This window comes from Fistularia commersonii, chromosome 34, assembly GCF_037954325.1.
Source record: "Fistularia commersonii isolate RoL2024-O1a breed Wild chromosome 34, RoL_Fcom_v1.0, whole genome shotgun sequence".
NCBI classification, from domain to species: Eukaryota; Metazoa; Chordata; class Actinopteri; order Syngnathiformes; family Fistulariidae; genus Fistularia; species Fistularia commersonii.
Window position 1 is genome coordinate 3,048,163 of NC_141317.1, and position 18,501 is coordinate 3,066,663.

General features: G+C 43.4%; 1 long non-coding RNA gene across 1 annotated transcript; it reads left to right on the plus strand.

Moving 5' to 3' along the window:
- Positions 1 to 1,248: 1,248 nt before the first annotated feature.
- Positions 1,249 to 12,485, plus strand: LOC147214212 (uncharacterized). Its single transcript, XR_015104382.1, has 7 exons — positions 1,249 to 1,386; positions 3,373 to 3,428; positions 4,256 to 4,911; positions 7,364 to 7,449; positions 9,778 to 9,920; positions 9,995 to 10,063; positions 12,450 to 12,485. It is a non-coding gene; the product is annotated as an uncharacterized LOC147214212 (long non-coding RNA).
- The last annotated feature ends 6,016 nt before the right edge of the window (positions 12,486 to 18,501 follow it).

The window sequence follows — 18,501 nt, forward strand, 5'->3', positions numbered from 1 at the left end:
AAACACTCATATGTTTTGTTTTTTTTTTTCTGTCTGTCTGTCTTAGCAATGTGACAGTAAGTACTCCAGGTGTGGATCTGCCCTCGCCACGCATGAGAACGTTCCCTCATCGACAGCCGCACCAGGAAGTCAGTTGTCACCGTGCTCTGTTGTCCTGTGATAAGCACGAACTTCAGGAAGCAGCCCAAAAGTTCATGACAATCCCAGGTGCAGAGCAAGTTCATGCTTTTCTTGGTATACCTGTTCTCCGCTCTAAAACAAACACCGGCCCGAAATGAGATAATGCATGACTGACTTGTTGAACCTCCCGGTGACCTGACGTAGGTTTGTAAAAGGGTGAAATGAACAAATATAACTTTTTGCATCGATACCGCAAATCCATTTGATACAGATGCAAGCAGAATGAAGGCTTCCTCTGTCTGAGCCAGATGCTTTCGATGATCCAGATATTTCGAAATGAAATTCAATTGAAACACTGAAGCCTTTTTTTTTTTTCCGGTGAAAAAGATAAACAAAGTGCTTTTCTTTGGTGTTCCTGTCATTGAATGTAGCATTGTGTGCAGAATGATGGATGGACGAGTAACACCTGGAGCTTATTCATGGTCAAGTTGATAAATGAATGTCAAAAATGATTATCCAAGGTTAGCAGAGGTTTATAGATGTATTACCTTAATAATTTTGGGGAATAAAATACGGAGCAAAAATTTTAATGTGTAATTTCAGTTAAAGCTGAAATAATAAAATATGGCTTTTGATCAGCAAATACAGGACGGAATGCCAAGTGAAAAAAGGCATCATTTCTCCCTGAAATTATAAAAAAAAAAAAAAGGAAAAGGAAAAGTGTGAGAACCAACATCATTTGAATGAAGTGTCTCATTTGACTATGTTTGGCAAAATATTGGTGTTTGTGTACACCCCTATTCAGGTCGCCGGAGCGGCCGCGAAACAAAGGGATGAAGGTGAGGCGAACACACACACACACACACACACATAAACACAGGGTGCTCAACGATGCAAACGCATTTGCAATACTTCGAGAGTGGGAAGTTTTGACAAAGCTGAGTGAAACCTGTTCATCACCCTCCTCTGTGAGCGTGTCTTTGTCTTCAGATCTGGCACACACACACACACACACACACACACACACACGCTTACAAGCTCCCTCTGCCCTGCAGCCTCATACACCTGCCCGGGCCGCCGCAGGAGTGTCGCGTTTCAGCGATGAGGCAATATTTGACCAATGGAGTGTGGTGAGAACGGTTAGGGAGCGTGGTGGGAACTCTCCTCCCCTCTTTCCTCTCCCTACCTGGGAACCGGCACGGCCTCAGGGAGGGGCTTGTCAGCCGCCGTCTGAATGAACACCAAACAAAAAACTCTCTCCGACAGGTGAGTTACACGAGTCAATGTTGGTTTTTCTGTAGTCTACCTCCCCTTCCCCGCCCTCGGGTCCCCCGTCATCATTTTTTTTTCATTCATGGCTGGCACGCCGCTTTGCATTTTGGCAGGATTTGAAAAAAAAAAGGGGGACACACAGAGAGAAACAAAACAGTCAAAGTGTGGGAACTTTTCCTTGTTCCTTTTTTCTTCATCCAAGAGCTTTTATCAGTCTTAACTCTGCTTACACAGGTATTTGTGCACCTGTGGTGCCGGATTAGTGGATCAGCCTCTTGATTGTGCGCGCTGCGAGTTATTTTTCAAACAAAGTTTCTGCCTGAAACCTTATTTAATCCTGCCGAAAAACGGTTTAAGAACTTTTCAATGGCCGATTGAATCCATCCGTGTTTTTTTTTTTTTTCGCTGTTTTGTTTGACAGAAAAAATACACGCTGAATTCTTTTCCCTGACCGATAGCGATTTGAAGGCCCGCTGCCGATCGTGTTTAGTGTCAGTCCAGGTTTTAGAAATGCCTCTTGGTAATTAACAGTGAATAGTGAATAAATCCAACAGTGCCTCCCACAGTACAGAGAGGAGTAATGCCCTAATATTGCATAATATTGCTTCGTGAATATGAACTACATTTGGAGAAGTGGTTTATTCCATGACTTTTTGCTGTAATCCAAGTAGAAGCGATTGTCTTGACCGATCGGATCTTCGCCGTTGCCCTTTTAAAATCCTCTGAGAAATTAATGAACGCGCACCGTGACCTCGTACATGTTAATTTTTAATTCGAATGAATATTCCATGACCCAATGTTTTCCATCATAGCTGTTAGAACTCAGCGGCACAATCAATACTATAACTTCAATAGAAGATATAATCGATATCGTTGACCTCGGTCGGCGCCGAATCGGATGATCGGGGGATTAAAACTTCATATTTTCTTCTCTCAGAGGTTCAACCCGGCCTTGTCAACCAAGACGGATAATAACAAAAGTGTGGGCATAAATCGAGTCGTGGCCCCCTGAATTTGGTGAATTTCAGACTCGACCTGCAAAATCCCAAGGCCTCAAAACGCAACCTGAACTGTAGATTTTCGGACTTCTTTTGAGAGCCACTCACTCTGCTCTTTATGGGGCTGAGACTTTTAAAAAAAAGTTAATATATGGTACTCAGCTGTTCTTTGGGACAAAACTGATGAATAAAGAGCAGCATTCATTGACAAAATCTAAAAGACTGAAAAAGGTCTTGGAAATACGGGCCGACGACCGTGACCCCGAAACTCTTCCGGATCTGTCAGACCAACGAGCAGAGAAATAGCAAAACATAACTTTGCAACTGTTCAACATGATGCCGTTAATAGAAAGACCTCAAAATCAAAATTAGTCTTAGTATCTTCCAGTATTTCTGCTCGCCAAATTGATGCGGTTTGAACACAACGCTACTTTTGATCTCCCGTCGAAGCTGCGCTTGCGTCAGCCGATTACGTGTCATTTGTGTCGGCTTATTGACAACAACTTGATGATGTCACAAGTCGATCAATTGACCGGTAAAATCCGAGAAATATGTCTCTTAATCCCCCCCACAATCTCTTAAGATTGGAGCCGATCGTTGTCGCTGGACCCTCGGAGCTCGCCATCCCGATAGACAACTGAGCGCGTCGGTCTTATTCATGCAACGGCGAGCAACCGCTGATGGCGGCACAGACACCTCGCGATGAAAGAATCTTCCCTCCTTTTTTTTTTTTTAACTGCGGCCCCCGGAGAGTCGCCCCATCAGCCAGACTGCCCAATAAAACACAAGCAAAAAGGCTGACATTGCACTTGGTTTAACTCTGCGTGCCCCTCGCTCTGCCTCCTACTTAGGCCATTGTGATCCATGGGGACTTGGCTTTGTTGGGCGGTCCATGTTGTCCATAAACCAAAAACTCCAGACAACAATACGCGGGCAGCTGTTTCCTGGGCATACATTGTTTTTTTTTGTGTCTTACAAGCAGGTGCTTTCTCATGATCTCATGTTTTTGGGCGGGTGAGAAACAGTATGAATTTCCAGGTGAGTAAAATCAATCTCCTCTCCTTCGCCTTTGTTTTCCACTAAATACAGTCAATGTCTGGAGGTGGCTTCATGTTCTCAAAACGTCATGGAGACTCGATGGGATGGATAATTAACGGAGCCCAAAAAAATAAGCAAGATCCATGTTACAATTATAAGCATAAGTGTATGTTTCCTGACTCTGGTGTTGACCTACTTATCCTGGCAGTAAAAATGACTCAAGATAAATTCATCATTAGTATTACTAATTACTTAATATTACTATTTACCAAGCAAACAAGAATTGAATAATTCTCGAAGGTCTTTGGAGAGAAATAAATATCATTAAAACCCATTTAAAAACAGTTTTAATTACACGTTTATGTATACATATATTACAGTTGAGCAAGCAAGGATTAACCTCTTCACGAGCTCTGCAAAATATACATTTTGTGCAACCTTTAGAGGATCATTTGAGGTGACGCGTCGGGTTTTATTGTAGCTTGTTCAATTCCCGGAGGCAGCGATCACAGTGGGCCACGACTTCATCACGCACAATTTTTTGGCTTTTGCCAAAAAAAAGGAAAAAAAAACTCCTGATCACCTGATCATCATTATATGAAAACAACTGAGTTGTTCTTTCTCATAAAGACAAGGGTTTTCATGAAGGCATTGCAGTTCATTTGTCCTCTTGTAACTCCCTTTAACTGTAGATCCATAAATATAATACCCCTGGTTTGGTCTTGGGTTCAAATATGGTCAATATATTCTCTCAAAGTCTGATGGCTATTTTTCTTGACCTGTGCAACACTTCTTTTTCTTTTGTTTTATGTTTTTTTTTTCCGCAGGGAGAAGGATGTGTTTGTTTGCTGTCCTGCCGGAGGAGGCTGGCAGCAGTTGGTGATCACAATGTGCAAATATGTTCATGAAAAATGCTACACAGAAGACATGTTTGTTTTGTTTTGTCACATATAGTGAACACATTTGACCCTTTTTAACGCTACTGGCACAAGCCTCCTCTGTTTTTTTTTTCATGGAGGGTTTGGGGGGGCCTCATAACTGCCTATCCATTGAATTTAAAATTTGATTCATCACTTAAGTTTAGCTATGTTGGATTGACCGACTACACCTTACATAAAGTTCATGACCGTTTCTTTTTTTGTCAGTATAGATCGCCGATATCAGCCCCACATCAACAGCTGGTAAAAATGGAGTCAAAACCTGCTTCAGTTTGAGTCAGCGTCTGCAGCAAAAAAGCTGTTACTCCCTTCATTCACATACGCAAATGAGCGTCAGGCCATGCCAGCAAATAAAATGATCATGCATTGAATGTCTAGATTCAAAACATCCAGTGCATAATTCCTTCATCGCCCGTTATTTCTTATTCATTCTAGATTCGAAAAGAACGGTTGATGAATTCCAGTGATGTTGGGCCGCTTCCAAAACAGCACGGAACCGAAAACAACCGACCGGACAGAAACACCGCCGAGCTTCAACTTGGACCGTAAGGATCTGCCAAGTGAGGTTGCAAAACGAAGCTTCTGGAGTAGCAACAGCAAAAACACCTGCGGCTAATATAAGCAACTCCCATGATAATATTAACAAAAGTAAGAACACGGAGATAGGGATGTCCAGTCACACCTCCAGGATCAGGATTAGGGTTGATCCAAACATATTTTAACCCACCAATAATAAATACCAACCTCGGTATTTTGACCAGGGTCCAGCTTTATGCACGAAAATGTTTCCGCGGACCGGTTAGAAGCACGGGGGTTCAAATAATAAAAAACTTTTGTCACTTCACAGTATTTAATCTGAATACAGCAATTACACTATATTACGCAATTACAATAACAAATGATAAATGAAGTTTTGTGGGTTACGTAGCTTCATTAGCTAGCCATTCACTGCAAATAATGCATAGCAGGCACGGAGCTTGTGTATCACTTAATTTCGGTGAGAATCTTGATATTTTCTTTCAAATGCATTTCTTCCTCCCAAAAAAGCTCTCGGGTAACTTTTGTGTCTGACTCGTTTTTTTCAAGGGCTACCTGGTGGTGGCTGATGTGTGAAATGGCGCGACGGAGTTAAATGCGTCAGCAATGCAAAGGCAGAAATAGTTGTTTTTCAAAATAAGACTCCGAGGGTCTGATGAAAAAAAACTATCATTTGCACCACGAAATATTTTCTTTGTGGCCTGGTACCAAATGATGCACGGACCGGGGGGTTTGGTACCCTTGCTGTAAACAAAGTACACGATCCGGTTGTAATCCTCACATGCACTGCTGAGTAACAGTTTTATCTATCAGTGACTCTTTACATTAAAATACTATTCCAATTACACTCCCGTAACCTGACATACTCCGTGACGGCACCTCCAAGTAACAACGATGTTTAAAACAATGTTTGTAAGTTCCACATCATTGCAAGTGCAACTGCTGCCTACTGTGTCTGAGATAATATCTAAGTATCTGTTTGCTTACTTGCATGATTAGATAACATCTTACTAATACTGTGAGATGAATGTGCTGAATTATGCATTTTTACCAAAGTAATCTGTGTAGTCTAACAGTTAGTTTTGTAACTCACTTACTCACTGGTAATACAACCTTGCCTCGTGAAGACAAAGTTAGGAAATGTGGGATTTAATTCTCCTTTTTTAAAAAAAAATGGATTAAAAGTTTCCTTATTATCCACCCACACAGCAGGGCTGTGTAATTTCACCCGTGCTTGACACAGCCCTGAACCCATCATACATATTTTACAAGTACTTGGATGAGACAGTAGTGAATTTCCTGCACTCCACCCACGCCACTTTGTGTGCTTTTGAGAAAGACTCAACAGCAATTGAGCAGTGGCACATGGACTATTTCCTGGATTTAAATCTGAAAGAGACTACTTGCAATAGAAATCAACAGGGGTTAAAATGGTCAACAAATTTTAAAGAAGTCACAAACTGCAAGGAGCTTAACTTTAGGGAGCGTTTGCTAGATAGTCGAAGGTAGACTGAAACAAATGAATGAAAAAAATAAAGCGGATAAAATGACTTTCACACAGCTAGAAGCCATTAGCAAAACATCCCGTGTTAAAGTCTTCCCTCTCTTAGCTCCAAATTCAGATGTGGTGGTGACCCGATGTTGTCCTGCAGCCATCTCACCGTGATGAATGATTTATGATGTACAATTTATTCAAAATCAATAGGTCTTTAGTCCAAAGAAAGGGTGAAAGTCGATTATTCAACAACAAAGATCTGTGTCAGCATGTACAGCTCGGAGTGAGAAACAGATAAGCCGGGGTGTGGGTGGGGGGTGCTTGGAAGATTTTTTTGCAAAGGTGAAGGAGTTTGATCCGTTTGGAGGAAGAATGGAAATCAAAATATACGCGTATTCAAGGGAATTTCATATTATGAGCTTGATAAGACGTCACTGTTTGCCGTCTGCCATCTCATATAGATTCTGCATCGATGCATGGTGTGATTTGAAGATATGCATGTCTAGCTATGCTGTGAGACTACGTAGGATATAAAAAGTATAAATCAGATTTGAGATAGTTGAGATAGTGACTATATGAGGAATTAAGAATATTTCTGAGTACTTCTACCACGACCGAGAATCATCAGGGTCTGAGTGAACCTTAGACTACACAATGAGGGATATGCGTCAGTCACTTTGCAGCAGTGTGTGATTTGCACACATGCATTGTTTACAGTTTTACATCATTCTAAATAATCCATTAGCACTGACATATAACCAAACACACTAGGGTAATTAAAGTATTGAGTTATCTTGGCTTAATGTTGTCTTGTTGGTGACAAGTGCACAGAGACACAAAGCCATTGTCAAAAAAAAAAAAAAAAAAAGGAAAAACTGGTTCTAGTTAAAATGCAGCCTTTTACAATATTCACAATTGTGTGTAAAAGAGTTGCAACATCAGCCCTTTATGTTTCTTTTCCTCAGTATTTCCATGTTCCCTCCCTGTCTGCCCGTCGAGGAAGTGACTCCGTGCTGCAGTACAAAAGCCCGCCACCTAATAAAGTCTAAGGGTAAGAAAGCCGGGAGGACCGGAGCAGAAAGAGGAAAAGGATGTTAAAAAAAACAGTCGAGGAGAACGGTTTTACAGCTCCGTGTTAATTGAGGTGATTTTAAAAAGAATCCCGTATTCCTGGAGGACTGAAAGAGGCAGGACAGAGCTGAGAGCAAAGAGGAAGAGGGACGTACCACTGTAAAACAGCTGCCGCTCACTGGGAACCAGTGAACAAAGACAGAGGTGAAATTTGCAAACGGAAAGGTCTTTACCTTATAAATCATACCCCAAAGTGCGGGAACCTCTTACAAGATGAAATGAAACATTTTTGCATTTGCTTTTTTGAAAAAAAAAAAAAGGGAAAAACAAAGCATTCCCTCATTGGTGTATTTCTTCGATTTCAGATCTTGTTTTGATCCACTCATCGGAGCGCATCCGAGAAGTTTTTTTTTCTCTTTATCTGTCTTTCTCGGTCTGCGGTCTCTCTTCAGCCCGACGTCTCAATCAATTTTTTTCGTCCGAGCCGAGCTTCTATCCGCGCGCTTTGTCCCGCGAGCCTCCCGCTGGAAGCTGAGTCCGAAGACAAAGCCCTGTTTACACTAATGGCCCGCTAGGCTTTTTTTTTTTTTTTTTTTTTTTTCCCCCTGCAGAAACCAGTAGCAGTTGGTGAAAGTCAATAGAATTTAACATTTTGACATTTTTCCCGGAGCTATCAAAACAAATATTGAACCGGCACCCCTGCGGCGCGGCTGTCTTTAGTGTAAAACCTTGGCGTACAAATCAAGCCGGCGCAGCGATAACCGCAGGCATCCAGCGGAAGGGTGAGGACAACAATAGGCGGCCCAGGATGGGGCTCTCCCACGGGGAAGGCAGAGTGACCACTGTCCCTGGTCTCAAGCTGGCCCGATGTATGAAAGAGCCCATGCTATCCCACACACTTTAATGATTCCATCTGAGAGGGGCAATTGTGTCTGTACTCCAGATCCTGCTGGTGTGTGAGGTGGCCAAGTAGAAGGGACAGTGGGGGCGGTCATATGTGCTGAACAACCCCATAGCGGGCCAGTACTTCTCAAAGGCTGGATTACAATCAATTAGAGCCTAATGAGTGGGAAGCTGGACTTGTAACCTGTTGCAGCAGGGTAGTTGTTTAGAAAGCTCCCAGTTGGCAGACACATCAATAACCTCTGAAATAGCTGCGGACTGAAAGCAAGACGCAGCAGGAAGTGTGTGAGTCTTGCTCCGCGCCCTTCTCTCCAACTTACTGTGTTGTGTTGTGTTGCAAGCGTTACCAAAAATATATGAAAAATTATAGAAATTATTCAAATTGTGCTTTTTGCTCAATTTTTTTTTTTTTTTTTTCTGGTTACGGTTCATAGCAGCTATGGGAAACTTCCAGGCTCATAAGTAGAACATTGACAAACATGGAAATAGACGGATCCTTTTCTTTTTTTTTGCGAACGTGTGTGTGAGGTAGCGCACGTGTGTGTGTGTGTGTGCTTTGACTGTTAAAGAAGGAAGCGATCTCGACCCCGAGGAAGGGCAGCGTGTGAGCATGTGTCGCGGCCCGGCGGGAGGCCGTGTCCTCGGGCGGCCCGTACCTGGGTTGCCTTTCTCCGCGTGCACAAAGTTGCACGGCGTCGCACGGCAGGGGGAAAAAGGGGAGGGTCATATAAGAGAAGGTGAAACAGCAGGAGCAAAAGCAACAATCTGGCCCGAGGTGAGGTCAGGAAGGAGGTTAGTGGTGGGGCAAGTGAAAGCAGAGACCTTCTGAGCAGCTCTGACAGGCTTCAGCCTGTTTTTAATTACTGAAGGATTCAAGTAGACAAACTGCAGTAACTCCGCCACCTGTGCTGCGACGATTTCTCTCAGGGCGTGGCTGAAACGGGGTTTAAAAAGAAAAAAAAAAAAAAAAAAAATCCAGCGGATTATTCCAAGCACCAATTACCCCTTGCTTTACGTAGATCGTGCGTCTGTATTGTGTTCACGGTGTCAATTCCTGCAAAACAGTTCAAAAAGCTGAAAAATCAACTGCAGTACAGAAATGTTTTTTCCAGCTATGGATGGATACCAATGTCCTCTGTTCCAATAATCTCCATGCAAACAGAGGACAGTACAGTCTGCTCAGCAGAAGTTAAACCTATTACTGATTGTTTTAATGCGGACCCTCAAAGTAGTGCAACAGATCGGAAACAAAATATCAACCGCTTCGTCGGATAATCGGATATATAGCGCGCTTTCTTTTGAACGAGTTGTACGAAAGCGTAGAAATACCATTTACACGCCCCGCCTTGCAAACGCATCACTGACTGCATTTCTTTTACTCCGTAACACATTTTCTACTTTCCAGTGTCGTCCCGATGACTTCGGCCATCTCGATCTCGCAAGAAACCGTGTCGTCGTCTGGCCTTTTCGCGAGAAGAAAAGGCCTTCTGTGTTACTCGGATCGCGCACCGCCTGCCAGTTTTAAATCGCGATCCTCGTGTCAGGCCGGTGAGTCATTTTTACACCACACATCAAATCGATAAATGTTAGAATACAAGATCTTGCGCTCTCTTATTCTATAGTGTATTCCTGTCTCCTTCTCATGAGGCCGGTCCGTCCAGACATTGTTCCCGCTATCAGCCTTCTATCAGGTAAGTCTTTCAAGCTCGCGCTATAGTTGGGTAACTGTGGGAAGTGCAGAACAAATGTCAAGAACGGACTCTTGACCTTTGGAAAAAGACCTTGCTGCTTTAAATCTACATCTCCACATGCGTGCCTTCTCTGTTTCTGATCATTGTGAGAGCGCTCACAAGCCCGAGAGGATCTCTGGTAATATATGACGCTGTTAGTTTCCACATGGCGAGCTGTCGGGTACCGCCGGTTACCACTGTGCTTAAACACATTTAATCAAGCGGAGCCTACTGTGAGAGCCCGAGCCCCCGCCGGGCTCCCCACCTGCCCGAAACAAGCCGTTCTCCTCAGCAACCTCAAAGCAACGGCGAGTATTTTAGTAATATTACGAGCCAGGCAGCCGCCTCTACTATAATGTACCAACGTGACAGCACCAACCTCCCATTGCACCGATGCCCCCCTTCTAAGGTTATATTACAACACAGCGGGAGCTCTGAGGGGAAAGAGTGATTGTTTTGAGGTTCCTGGCATTTTCCCATGCTGCAGTGGGGGTCGGCTCTCTCACAGCACGCCACGCCATTCGTAGTTTGATTAAAAATGGGGATGCGACGCGCACCGAGCGGCCTCAAGCGTACGACCTTTTGCCGGTCACCTCTCTCGGCGCCGCCGTAGTTCATCTGTGTGAAAAGTGTCAGTGGTATAACACCAAACAGCCTGATAGAATGATGAAATTATTTTCTGTTTTGAAATGAAGCTTGAACGGCAAGAAAAAAAATTGGAAAAATAATCTTTCTGTGGAACTCACGGAGACAATCCTTGCATATAAGATTCCTGAGGAAGCAGGGACGTGGAAACGTTTTTCCACGGTTACAACATCATTACCGACCACCGGGGTTTACAAATATAACAAGATCAGGAGCGCAAATTAAGAACGGGAGAGTGACGACGTCACACTCACCGGCGTGGTAGACTCGTCTTCCGAAAATGAGTCCCGTCTCTCGAACCTTCTTCGGCCTCACGGCAAAAAATCGCCGTTTCCTTCACTGAGAACAGAAGGGACGTACACATAGCTTTTCATGAGCCACATTTAAAGATTTTATTAAGGATTTTCAGTGTGTATATCATAGCCTTCAGGTGTTTCATTCTGGACAGTTTGATTTTTTTACATTTTTTTTTTTTTAATTTTTTGATCCTGCTTTGTCATATTTAATTCTGTTTTTCAGTCAACTCTCCCAACTCGCAGTTATCGCAGCCAGTCCGTTCATTGTTTTCCCCTCGTTGGTGAATTCGTCTAAGCACTTCCTGCTACCGGCGTTCGCAGCGAATCCGCTCACTGCCTGTTCTCATTTTACACACCTGTCTGGTTGAGTGTGTATCGCGGTTCTGTTTTCTGTCACAGTCAGTGTTTGATCTGTGGTTCGGTGAGCTGCGACCGCCTGCTGAGTTTCTGCTTCGAATTTCCGAGTTTGTCAAAGTTTCAATATACAACTTGTAAATTTTCGCTCCTTTTTGAACATACGTGCCGTGTACTGTAACAACAAGGAAATCTGTAACTCTATTGAAACGTGCCGGCGTGTCTCGGCTGCATGAATAGCCTTGACCGCACGTATTGTGCCCATTGAGAGATGGCGGCCGATGGTTTTCCGGGCGTAATAAGTATTTCGCCCTTTGAAGGTTTCGGGGCTCGACGGCATCTGTAATTCCAACCCCTGACCGATCGCTTTTGTCGTGTCTCATTAACCGGCCGGACCATTTGGGCCAATTCTACTTATTACCCTTTCTGTTATGGCAACTAGCAAGTAAATAAGCTTCAACTTGCCTCTTGTTACCTAAGCTCCCTATTTAGCCTCTGGCATCGCACAAGTGAAGAGTCTCTTTCCGTGGAGAGCCGCACTCTCCGAGACCCGGGCGAGCACTTGTCAGGGAGCCGCCGTATTGTTGCATGAATGGCGCGGCCTCGATGCAAATTCTTCCACACTCTGAGGCGGCAAAGGCCAGCATTGACTGGTTGTGTTAATTTAGCTGCCTTTCAGTCCTACTTGATCCACAGTCTCCGGGACCTCAATGGCTAAAGAGTTAAAAACATCTGAAGTGTCAGCGCAAGAATGTGCCATTCAGCCTCGGAGCAACGCGTCATTGACAAACAACCAGCTGTAGTTAAACAAACCCGGGAGGTAGAAGCTGCAGTTCACCTCCCTTTCGAGGCCTCCGTTGTCAGCGATTGATAAACTGGTGCACCGGGCGGCTTCGGGGGCGAGTTGTTTTAACACGGTGGGTGATCTGGAGTAACAGGAAGCAAACAAGCTTACAGAGGGAAGCGGGTGTGTGGCTGTTGAACCACAAACGGGGCATCGAGTGCATTTTTTTTTTCTCTCTTTTTCTCTCAAACGCATCGTACCCTCTCAGTCATTCTGCCCGGTGACGAACGTATGAGACTCACACCGAGGTTACGCAGGGGACATCCCATACCCTTGGCGGCACAACACCCACATTCACCAGCCGGTTGACTCACATCAAGAGGGCAACTCGGGCACGGAACAGGAAGTCGGGCATTTCACCCTGCTCAGCCACTCATATAGGTATGTACTTCAGGGTTGCCCTATTTGGCAGTGATTTACAGACTGGTTTTGACAGTGTTGCAGCACGCCTTTCCTCACTGGGAAAGAAGTGTTTATAGGCCCTTTGCCTTTTACCGACAATACCGGCTCCTCCGCGTGCTCTCGCCGTGGCTATCAAAATGATTGAAGTGTCACCGCAACTCGTGTTGTTTTAATGAAAGGTGAACTATGGACGCCGTCCGACTGGCTCCGGGATTATTCGGGTTAGAGAAGGACAGCGGGTGCATCTGAGGGGATTTTCCCCCGGGGGATAAACGTATGGAGGCGACGTAATCGTCTTCCGAACCGAATATTCCCGGTTTTATTCCCGGCTCCTCCTAGCGTGTTGTTGTCGAGCAAGACACCGAACCCCTGGCTGTTCCCCCGGCGTGCCTCCTGCTCAGGGTTCATCCATGGCAGAGAACAATGATGAATAAAGGATAAATGATGACCATTCAAGACTTTTGTTGTCATCACACAGAGTGCGACGAAATTCAGAGAGAGCGGCTCTCAGGTTCCGACACAAACAACCTTAAAAAGCGGGACAACAGTACAACAATACATGGCTTCAATTAACCATTTTTTAGACTTTTAGGATGCATCAAATCAGTAAAACATTTAAATTTAACGCTAGCTGGCATGTACCGTACCACATCTATCTATGTATGTGTGTGTGTGTGTGTGTTCATGTCTGTGTGTGTCTCATGAGGACAAGAGTGCTGTCGGAAATTGAATCCAGGCCCAGATTCTGTCTCTGGGGGAAGAGAAGGAGACGATGAGTCAGAGAAAGAAACTTGTGATCTGCACCGTGACGTCGCACCAGTGCTTCTCCACAGCTGCCGTCGGTGGCGTTGTCAGTTCAGACACCACTCCCTCCACTAAAACACCCTTTTAAAATGTTTAAAATAAAAACAACTCAAATTGGCCGGATGGTGAAATCATCTCTCAACAAAACTGTGTTATACTGTGTTAATATAAGGGGGTTGTGTATTACAAAACCAAAATAGACATCTGTCTTTAGTACTATGGCACGCTTAAGACTGAAAATCTATTCGCTTTAATTGATCTTATTCCTTTTTTTTTTTATGTCAACAAGTAGGCTGCAGCTCTGAAAACCTAAGCGGTTCCTACTTCTTTCAACAACAAGTCCGATGTCGGTCCAAGTACCTTTTTCACAGCGGTTATTAACCCCAACCCCTACATTTCGGAGGGTACATACCAGACCTTTGCCAGCTTCCATCTGTGAGCTGCAGTAAGGAATGAGGGGTCAAAGGTCAGTCTCATGCTCTGTGACGTGCCGGAGGAAGTGGTGACAACGCGGGAGTCTGTGAGTCATGAGCGGCGGAGGGACAGCTGTGTTTCCCGGCATCGCTCCGCTCGGCTCCGGAGACAAGCCGGTGACGAGCGCCGGCGCCGGGTCGTGATTGGCCGAACCTCTTCCTATTGTTCGTCCCGTCACTGATAACCCGGATGACCCGGGCCAGAGGAAGGAAGGCCATCGCTTGGTTTGCGGTCGTGAGATTGTCAGTTCTTTGTTCTCCGATAACTTATTAAACCACCGCGTCCACCTGGGGAAGAATGATGTCTCACACGGCTCACCGTATGGTTAACCCAGAGTAAACACACGGACGTCTGTGAGTGGGAGGAAAACAAGAACGGGAGGACGTTTGACAAGGAGTGTGAAGGTTTTCAGTCACGTAAACCTGCGTTGTTGAAAGAAATGAGCGATAAATCTCACAACTGGGAGTTCGATAAATACAACCAAAATAATGGAAAAAATGTCAACACTGTTTCTGCCTGCAAAACTTCTCCGTAGATTATTAAAAATGTTCTCCCCCTTTATCCTCAGTATTCATCAGCCTGACTTTTATTTCTATTTTACTTGTATTTAATTACTTTGTTCAAGTCCGCCGTCTTTTAAGTTTAAATCAACGGAATAGAGCATCGCGTCTTTTCGGAAATCATTGCCCGGACGACGACCAAGCTTCCTTTCTTCGCCCGGACATGTCCTCTTTTCGCGTCCTGGGGGCGGGGTTAAAGTATTAAATCCGGTTTTCATTGTTCTTCACCCGGCGAGTCTTGTGCTTTGCACAGAATATTACGGTACTTGCGCATTACCGCACTGTTTGAGTAATGCAATTTTGAAGGCGCTGCTTGCAAAAACATTCATAGTCATCCGTTCAGCAAATTAAAACCTGTTTAGTTCAGCTCTACAGCAAAACATGGCTGAAAAATGGACAAAATATTTTTGTCTGGTCTGGGGAGGCTTTTTTATATCATTCAAAATTATATAGAAAAGATAGGGGATATATTTTGTGAAAGAGGGATTTTGTACAGTTATTATGAATAACATTATCTTATATATTTTGTTGTTTTTCTCCCAGGAAAACTTAAAAAGAAGCTATGATCTTTTTTTTTTTGTATTATTTCATTCCAGACATTTTTAAATTTTAGTTATATCTGTCACAACATCTATACCTGTTGTGAAACTTGTTAAATAGATATTTTGTTAAAACAATAGCATATGCTAAATAACCTGCTCAGAATCTTACTTATAAAGAGACATTATTTCATAACTTGCTATCCATACAGAGGAGCCATACTCAAAATGTAATAAAGTAATATGTAACTTTGATTACGAATCTTTGAGTAAACTTTGAGTTTCCTTATAGTATCACAAGGTAGAAACAAGGGTTTTTGGAAATCAAAATATGCTGCCCATAATTTACAGATACTTGTTTTTCAGTTGACAGTGCTTTGGCCTCCATGAAAGTCTCTCCTGAAATACTCGGGGGCTTATTTAATGCAAGAAAACCATTATTTAAAAAAAAAGAAATGATATTGATGACTCTCCCTTTTCTTATTTTTCCCACTGAAAGCATCTCAAGAGAAACTATGTAGTCCAATTGAAAGTTTTCTAGAAGAGGAAAAGGAATCAGAAGCAGCTACGAGAAGAGCTGTTTTTTGAATATATATACATATATCGAGTCATAAGTGCCCTTTTAAATGAGAACAAACGTTAGATCTGTTCGATTCCATTTAACAAACACTGTCAACCGTGGCCAAAGATACTGCAGCGCGACACGAATGGTGCGAACAGCGTTAAATATCTTTTACCGTTCCAACCAGCTGATGTGGCCTGCAGTGCTGAATTTGCAAAAGACAGACAGAATCTGGAGTCAGTCGGGGTCGCCACACACCTCAGGCACAGACAGAGACGTGTGACACAATGTCACACATCCGCCTGCTCGTAATGTGTAGGTCTCACTCAACCGCCTTGAACAATCGCCTAAGCTGTTTAACTTCACGAGAATTAGTGGTGAAAATGAGCTAAATTGTTGTATGCGTGAGGAATCAGGCGGCCCCGCGGCTGGAAAATAAAGAAGAATTCCACTCTGTCTGGACGTCTGCGAGACCAGCTGATGTGAAACGATGCAGTTGTGTGTTTTGACGGTAAAGTGTAAGGAAGCACGCACCTAAAGGGTCTCATTTTTCTTTCATATGCAGCAAAGGATGATTCTATGTAATAAAAGAATCTTTTATCCAGCGCTAAGTTTTACTACTCTGTTGCCCTCAGCGAGTTCGCTTTAGTTTAAAAAAAATGATAAAATGTAGGGTCTCTGAATTGTTACACAACTCATTGTCAAAAGGAATATAGCAGCTGTGTACACAACATACACAACCGCTATGTTTAGATAGCCCCAAACGAAGCATGTAGTTTTAAAATAACTTGATGCAATACGTTTCAAAATATAATTGCAGTAAACATAATCAACACCTCAGTAATAAATATCCAGTAGTTTCTATTGGTCCTAATGATTTTTGCAGTATATCACAATTGTCTTGCTTGTGTTTTTGTGTAACAGTAGGAACTTTGTGTTTCAGTGTAACTGTTTTAAAAGTTGCTGGAATTCTGACTGTCGGTCATACCTTTTAGTTTGCGCTTTTTCTTCCTTTTGCTTGTGGTCAAAGTTTTTTCAGAGGTCAAAACACACCAACGTGATGTGCGTTTTTGCAATAAAACAGTGTTTTGTTGTAGAAGAAGACACAGGCGGAAGTAAAATTAGGTCCGTGTTGACTCATCGTTGTCAATATTTGTCTTTCATAGTAAGGCTTTTGTTAACTTGTTAAATTAAACTACAGAAAATTCTGCAATATGCATTATGGAAATATGACAGTTTATAAATATGCAGTGTCATGGGGTGGGAGTTTATTTAATCAATGGATATCCTCTCGTTTTCTATCTGATTGGATCAGTTCTCAGGTTGATTAGCGCCATCTAGTGGTCATATGTGGTACTGCATGGAGTCCAACAGTTGGGGATTATGTTTGTGCTTACCAAGATCGAGCTTCAAATGTTATGATCACACCTCGCCATGATATGTTGGTATTGTCATGAGGTGATAAATGCAGGGTATAGTCTGGAGATGATGTTAAAGTTTAGATTTTGCAATGTCGACTTGCCGGTGGATTTTGACACGATCCCCAAAGAGCATAGTGCTGTGTTGTCGGTGACATTTGAGGTGCGAACAATAAGGCTTTGTTAGAAGGCCCGATCAAATCGCACCATTGTATAGACGCCTGAAGGCTTCGCACCACAGAGGAACCAGAAGGGCGGCAGACAAATTCGAATCGTGTAATGCGACCAGAACCGTTCCCGTATCAGTCGAATACCAATTTCAAGGTACCCGAGTGAAACCCTCAAATCCTGTTCTGTTGTAGATCACATGTACTGTATTTCAAAAGGTTATGGAAGGAAAGAAATGTGACAATCAAACCATTTTAATTAAAAAATTATTCATATGTTTATGCAGCCTGTATCATGATTGTCGGTTTACACCTCCGGCAGGATTGCGTATTCAGACAGCAGGAGCTTTTCAAAGGTTTCTTTTTTTCCTATTGCTTTTTTGTACAAAAAATACTTTGCACCACTATTTGTTGCTCGGGATGCCACTGACCATGGATACCTGCTTGGTAACAAGACCAAAGAGAAACGCATCACTGTTTACAGCTTATGGCATTGAGATGCCGCTGAATGCGACCGTTCATTGGTTTTGTTTGATTTACATTGAATCGCCAGGACTGACACGGTAAACAACTGGGGCGGGACCCTGTCACATTAGCCGCCGTAAAGCAGGCAAACAGATCTCGATCTTAAATCCAAGAACTGACTCACGAGAGCCTAATCCTGTTGATGGAAACAGAATCCCACCCGCGTCAAAACGGCACACTGCCCCAGGTGCGGCGGCCACACAAGCCCTGGCCTGTCCGCCTTTATCACGGCTGATGAATTGAGAGGGCCCTCTTGGGCACGTAGCCCGGGCTGTGGTTTGGCTAATTAGAGGGCCTGTTGTCTCATAAATATCTATAGTGATGAAAATCAGGCAAATACAGTCTGTGCTTTCTGCTTGTGAAAGTGTAAGATGCTAATTCCGAATGCGGGGCGACGTGACAAACATAAAAAAAGAGCCGTCGTTGCAAAGGTGAGGCTTTTCCAATTCCATCATTTAAGGTTCTCAGTACTTATTTGGATCACTTGTTGTTTTTTTTTTTTAAAGCACTGCCAATGAGCAGCGGAACCCCATTGTCGTGAATCAATACACTTTACCGCAATTAAGGCACATTAGGCATCTGTTAAGTACAGGTTAACAGTTGATAATGAGATCAGGATTGATAGGTTATCTCTTTATCTTTTAGTGTCGGTGACATTGTGACAGCAAGGATGGACCCGTAATCACATTGTCCTCAGTGATCGCTGTAAACAAAGGGTCAAGCTTCAGATAAGATGCGCCTGTTGGTAGATTTCAGATTACAGCAGATGGACTGAGCTAAACAGTCCCAACTCTGTTTTCAGTGCTCAA